The 7,035-nt window shown below is 35.8% G+C and overlaps 1 long non-coding RNA gene across 1 annotated transcript; it reads right to left on the bottom strand.

Moving 5' to 3' along the window:
- Positions 1-1,354, bottom strand: LOC126720060 (uncharacterized). The gene is made up of 3 exons (XR_007653234.1): positions 1,134-1,354; positions 763-911; positions 1-456 (listed from the first exon to the last, which is right to left on the bottom strand). It is a non-coding gene; the product is annotated as an uncharacterized LOC126720060 (long non-coding RNA).
- Positions 1,355-7,035: the final 5,681 nt, after the last annotated feature.

Genomic DNA, 7,035 nt, shown 5'->3' with positions numbered 1-7,035 from the left:
TGTATATATACATTCTAACTTAACCGCTACAAGAACGTGTGAACGCAACGCAACAAACATAACAAACTCACACACGTGTCTGACTCAAACTAACTAAACTAACTAACAAAACTACAGGTCGTTTTTGTACACTCATCAAGCAGACCAAGTAAACCACACTATCGTTTATAAGAGTAATTACATCTATTCAATTTCTTCAACTCTGGATTTTTACTTGAATCTTCAATCTGAACTTCACTTGTCTTTGATCTTGAATTTATGCATGAGCTGCTGCACTGGGTAGCATGCTGTGCTGCACTGAGTGTTGCAGCTGAGTTTGCATCACCTGGTGCACTGGTGGCAGCTGGTGCATCCCTTTGCTTTTCATATGTGTAGCAAGAAAATATTGTTTCACAAGTAAGGGTCACAGAGAATAGAATTCTGGTTATCTATAATATTATAGTATTAATACCTGACCTGCAATACATGCAAAACATGAATTCTTAGTTGAACTATTAAAGGCAAGCAAGAGTAATAGTTCTATGCTATTAAAAGCAAGCAAGAGTGGCAATGTGGCATAAATAGCAAGGAGATGCGTGGGCAGCCCCAAGTTATATAATTTTATTATGGGCTGGAATGCATTAGTTGTTTTACCTTGGATTGAATCCATATTCTTTTGCCCAGCTTTTAAAGGTACCAATTCAAGATCCGGAATGTAGAGAGTGTATAGAGAGGTAAGAAAGAATAAAATAAAGAAACTAGAGATAGCAGTTCAGTTCTTACTTCTAAATAATCAATACAAACTATCAAGACAAGCACACACTGAATTGGACTTCGATTTGGAAGTTTTGGAAACAACTGCTAGACAATGGGCTGTTTGACTTTACCAAACCCAACATTTTACTTGTCAATAGGAGTAGAAAAAAGACAACCTGAAAAAAAAAATCCAAAATCAAAATAAAACACCAATAGGAATGTTTATGCTATCAATGGCCATCTTTTCAACTATTCCAAAATTAAAAATTCAGTAATTAAGATTCACGAAAAGAAACAATCGAATTTAAGACTTGAAAAACAAAGAAATATAAAGATTGAAGGTTAGGTTTTAAAGGAGAATTAGAAATTTGGTTCATCAATGAACATATAGAAGATACCTGATCGGCGGGCTTGGATAGGGAAAAGTATAAATATATACAAGATCTAGATGTAACGATACCAGCACGGTGAATTTGAAGCAAAGCCAAATCAATCGAAGTCAAGAACTATGTTTGATTGCCAAGAAAATAGCGTAGAGAGAGAGAGAGAGAGAGAGAGAGAGAGAGAGAGAGAGAGAGAGAACCTAGCCAAAAGAGATTGGATTTCTGACTTTTGTTGTGATTAGGCTAACAGAGGGAGAGAGAAAGCCTGCATAATATATATATATAAAAAGGTGCATGGTGGTAGACATGGCAAAACGGGTCAGACCCGTTTTGACCCGACCCGTTTGACCCGCGACCCGATTAACCCGACCCGAACCCGAACCCGAACCCGACCCGCACGTTTTGCCACATTTACCAATGTTGAGTAGATTTAGATTGAGGTGTAATTTTTATAAAATATTTACTTATTCTTTTTTACTTAATATGTTATGTACTCCATTATAGTTTGTTATTTTTTACTTGCCACCTTTATTTTCTCTTCCTACTTTAAATAGATTAAAGATTATACCAAGATTAGTTTCTAGAAAGCTGGAACAGGAGTTGCACCAAATTTGGGTATCAATTCAAGTGTTTAGTGGTAATTGGTAACAATATCACTAGTGAGAATCTAATCACAATTAAGGAACTCATAAACAATTGACAGATTGCATCTATTTCCAAAAAAAAAAAAAAAAAAATTGTTTGAAAAATACGGGTCAACTCGACCCGACTCACGACCCGACTCAACCCGCGACCCGTTTGACCCGCAACTCGATTGACCTGTTTTAAAAATGACCCGTTTTGACCCGTGACCCGTTTAACCCGCAAACCCGATTGACCCGACCCGAACCCGACCCGACCCGCCCGTTTTGCCACGTCTACATGGTGGTCTTTCTCCTCACAAAATCTTTTTTTTTTTAATAAATAAATTATATGTATATATTATTTTTTCTTTGGTTTATATTTTTTTTCTTAGTGTGTGTTTGGATTCCAAGTCTGCGTTTCCAAGTTGCGTTTTGTTCCTTTTTTTGTTTTCACGCGTTTTGGAGTATTGCGGTTACTGTTCAATGAACAGTAACCGCAAATGTTGACTTTCTGTAGTGAACAGTGCACATATGCACTGCTCACAGACCCACAAATTTCATTTTTTATCAATTTTTTCATTAAAAATGGGTCCCACAGCACTATTCACACATTTAAAAATTATTTTGCTACAGTGTTTTCAATTTTCAGTTTCAGCAAAATAAGTTCTATCCAAACACACCCTTAATCATTCGATAGTTGTAACATTGAATGAGGAAAGATTCAAACTATAATTCTTGTCATGATAAGGAACTGACTATTTCATTGAACTACAAGTTTCTTGGCATTTTATTTTTTCTAATTCAAATTGTGTAGATTTGATTGGAATAGATTGTTTGAGTTTATTTGTGTTGTGTAGATGTGCGTTGAGTCCCATATCAAATGTTTACTTGGTAGATCTTGGATTGTTGGGAAATTTAGACCGTGGATGTTAAATTTTAACCAATTTTATGTCTAAAAGTTTAATTAACCAATTTTGATTGTCACTTTTAATTTTGGTCAATCAAACCACAAACCAATTTTGCTAAATAAATAAGTGTTGAAAGTAAAGAACTCAAAAAATATGGTTAAGAAGTGAAAACCCTAATGGAAAAAACACTCAGGGGTTTACTGTCAACCCTTAAGGAGACAAATCTACCAGTAGAATTGAAGTGCTTACAATGAATTAAACCTATTTCTAATGCTACCTCTAGTAAATACTTACTAATATGACCATGCACAACTTCAATCCCATTATACTCTTTTACTCTAGACTTTATTCTCTCAAGTATTTATTCTTTTTTATAATAGAAATAAATTCAACCAAACAGGTCGTAGTAGACATACATAAAAACAATATTTTCTTTCCTAGAAGTTTTGACCAAATGCTTAATTGTGATGTTTACATATTGCGTGAATGGTGTACCCAAACAAAACGCCAAAACCTAGGAAGATCCTACACAGATATGGGTGTGGGTATGGGAGTGGATACGGTATGACAACATGACAATTTTTGAAAAATTAAAACACGAATTTGTCAGGGATACATATATTAAATAAATAAATTAATTAAAAAATATATATATATATATATAATTTCAAAGCTTACAAAATTTGCTTTATAACAAAAATATTATTTTTTTAAATTACCAATATTATTACTACTATTATATAATTTTTTTTAAATAAAATAAAGTGAGTATATGGTTATTAAAAAACAATCATTTATGTTTTATTTTAAAAATAAAACCAACCTTTTTGGGTAATTGCAAATAAGTAAACTTCCAAGAACGTTCATTAACTCATTTTCTCATTCTCCAAACCGATCCAGGTGAGAGCAATTTATTTCTCTCCTACTCATTGTATTTCATATTTAAATTTCTCATCTCACTTCTCTCATAAACATTCATTATTCTTTCTCACCTATACCCGATTTTTGTGCTCATTCTTCTTCCACCTTTTTTTCCCCTCTTAGAGCATTAGCATTGGGAAATGCCAATGCCAAATCTAAAGGAAATTTAACATTTTCAACATCAAAACACTCTGCATCAGGGAATGGCAAACAGCACTATTGCAAATTTTTTTGCAATAGTGCTACAGTGCAATTCTATGTTTAGAATTGCACTGTAGCAAGTATTGTATCAAAAAAATATATTTTATGTGTTTCCCCCTAAAACTTCTCTCTCATGAAATCATTCTGCACGGGCTCTCCTCTCTCTCTATTCATTCTCTGTTTCTCATTTGCTCTCTCCTCATCTCTGAAGCTTCATCTCCGAAATGTCAATGTGACTATCTCCGAAATTTCTGGACCCATCTCCATCTCTATCTCCGAAATTTCTCACCCGATTCACCCTCTCACCCATCTCCATCGCTGACCCTCACCCATTCACCGATTCACCCTCACCGATTCACCCTCACCCTCACCTCACCCGGTCACCGATTCACCCTCACCCTCACCTCACCCGGTCACTGATTCACCCTCACCCATTCACCCTCACCGATTCATCCTCACCCATCTCCATCTCTGAAGCTTCACCCTCACCCATTCACCGATTCACCCTCACCTCACCCATTCACCCTCACCGATTCACCCTCACCCATCTTAACCGATTCACCCTCACCCATTCTCAAGGGTTTTTAGGTTTGGGTTCAGATTTTGCAAAAACGAAGCTCCGTCGGTGTTGGGGGATTCAGCTCCGTCGGTGTTGGTGCTGACTGTAAGGTGGGTTTTGATCAATGTAGAGTTTTTGTGTTTGTGTTTCTTTTCTCTCTCTGCAAGAAAAAGAGGGATTCAGCTTGTGTTTGTGTTTGGGTTTTGATAAAAGAATTGTTGTTGATGTTTGCAGAGTTTTTGTTGTTGATTTAGCATCTTCGAGACCGTAAGCTCGAGTTCATCTTCAGAAAGTTTGCTCGGTTCATCTTCAATTACTAGTAAGTATCTCTCTCTATCTATTTCTCTCCCTTCTCTCTATTCTCTTTGTTTCTGTAGCCCTCTGTAAAACCGATATTTGATAAGCCTTTTTTTTTTTTCCTCCTGTGTAATACATGACTAGTTTAGTAATATTAAACCAAAATTTTGCTGGGAGCATCAAAACCAAATTTATTATTATAAACATACATAATCACAATGATGCTGGGAGCATCAAAACCAAAAGGCCAGGGAAAGATATTTGATATGTTCTTTGGAATAGACGTTGAATTTGACCCCAAAAAAAAAAAAAAAAATGGTTTGCTGGAAAGAAATTATATAAATGGTTGTGGTGCTTTAAAATCCCTACCAATGTCCAATTGTACATGCCTGGAATATGCAACTATTGAGAGTTGTAGTTCTTTGATGTTCATTTCAAAACGCCAGCTACCTCCAACTTTGAAAAGCCTAGTGATAAATGATTGCAAGAATTTGCAATTTTTGATAGACGAGGGAGAGGCTTCTTCTTTATTATTGAAAGAGGAGAGTATTAAGAAAGCTACTAGGAACTTGCAAAGGCAAGAGCATTTCAAGGACCAAGCATGTGGACGAAAATGGTGTGGAGCCTCCACAGAGGATGTTACATGGATATGGGAGCAACCTGTTCTCAGTTGACATTGGTGCTGATCGGATAGTGTGTGCAAGGGAGGAAGGTGCTGTTAGGATCTTTAATTTCACACAAGCATTGGAAATTGAGAAGAGGACTCGTGATTTAAGACGAATACGGTTAGATAATAGGATGAGGCGGCGTAAGCTCCAAGAGATGAACAGTAAAGGTGGTCGGACTGATCAATGTTCAGTTGCAGCTAAGAAGAACACAGTTAATGGTGATAGGGGTAGTGCTTGGCACAATAAGCGTGGGGTGAGCAGCAAGCTGAAGGCGTAGCAGCAGATAACAAGTACTGGTTGATTTTCGGTTCCATCATTTTTTCACACTTTGTGGGCATTTTAGCGTAAGGATGGTGTAAAATTTATTTTCTAAGCAGGCAAGCTGACTTATGGCCAAAAAAAAAAAAAAAGAAGGTAGGTAAGCTGACTAATTGTGGTTTTATCGTGCTATATTTGAATTATAAATTTGATGTTCATTTAATATTAGTTGTTACATACTTTGTTATGTTCAGTTGGTTCCTTGCTGTAAGCATCTCAAATTATAGTTTCCATTCTTCTCTGGCACAAAGTTGGTTTTCTTTGTCAAATGTGGTGAAAGTATGTGAATATGGTGGTTTAGTTTGGAGCGTATTTATGTGCACACCTCTCTGTGTGTGTACATCCAATATTTGGTCTAAGGTTTTCATTCTTCGAGATGGTCACTGAACCTTTTAAAAGTATGTTGTGCATGCGTGTGTGTGGCCCAAGGTTTTCATTTTGATCGAAAGTTCATCAAATCTTCTCAGAGTATGCATATTTGTGTTAATGTGTGTGACAGAGTCTCCAAATTTGTCCAAAGCCATTTTGTTTAACGGTCGTGGAATTTTTGCAAAATTTGTTGAACAGAATGTGGGTGGTCTCTTTGTGTGCATGCGCAACTATCATGTGCATCTATATATATGTCACTGTAAGGTTGTTTTCTGGCTATTAAGGGTTGGTTACATAGATCAGGGTGGGAATGAATTGTTGGACTTAACAGTAATGCATCTCTTCTTGAGCACTTGGTTATTTAAAGGCCAAGAAAGAAATGTGATTGCTGGAAATCTCAGAATTGTACTGTTGAAAAAAATTGGCTGTTGGAACTTGGAAAGCCCAGGAAAGAAATTGGCAGTTGGAAAGAAAGTGACCGTTGGAATCACCAAAATCTGAAAAAAAATTGACAGTTGAAAGAAATAATAAAGTAAGTTAAAAAAAAAATATTTTAATACAAATAGAAGTTTGGGACGTGGAAGTATTGTAAAATAAGATGGTATAAATGATAAAGTGGTTTTTAGAATTGTAAAATAGAATAGCATTAGCATTGGAAAATGCTAATGCTCTTTCATGGCCGTGTCCTTCACTATTCAAAAAAAAAAAAAAAGGCCTGGCCCACGCGTGCAGCCATGTATTGGACACGGGCACGGCAGCCTAACTGCCATGTTCAGCTTTCCAGGACAATGAGCATTTTAAAAATTGAAGTGTTTTTTTGGAAAATACACATTTTTCCAAAAGCTTTATATTTTAGTGGTATTATTTATTCTCATTTATAAGAAAATTATAGTTTATATTCTCTTTTCCATTATTGTAGTTATTGAAAAAAAAAAAAAAAAAAAAACTGCATATTTCCAGATAGTAGACAAAAGAAATGTGAAACACTAGATTGAAAAGTGAAGTTAAGGGAACAAGAGAAAATCTCTGTTGAGATTATTTGTGTCGCGGAGG

The sequence above is a fragment of the Quercus robur genome, chromosome 3 (genome assembly GCF_932294415.1).
Source record: "Quercus robur chromosome 3, dhQueRobu3.1, whole genome shotgun sequence".
In the NCBI taxonomy this organism is placed as follows: Eukaryota; Viridiplantae; Streptophyta; class Magnoliopsida; order Fagales; family Fagaceae; genus Quercus; species Quercus robur.
Note: the sequence above shows the minus strand (reverse complement) of the source record. Positions and strands in the feature narration are given on the sequence as shown.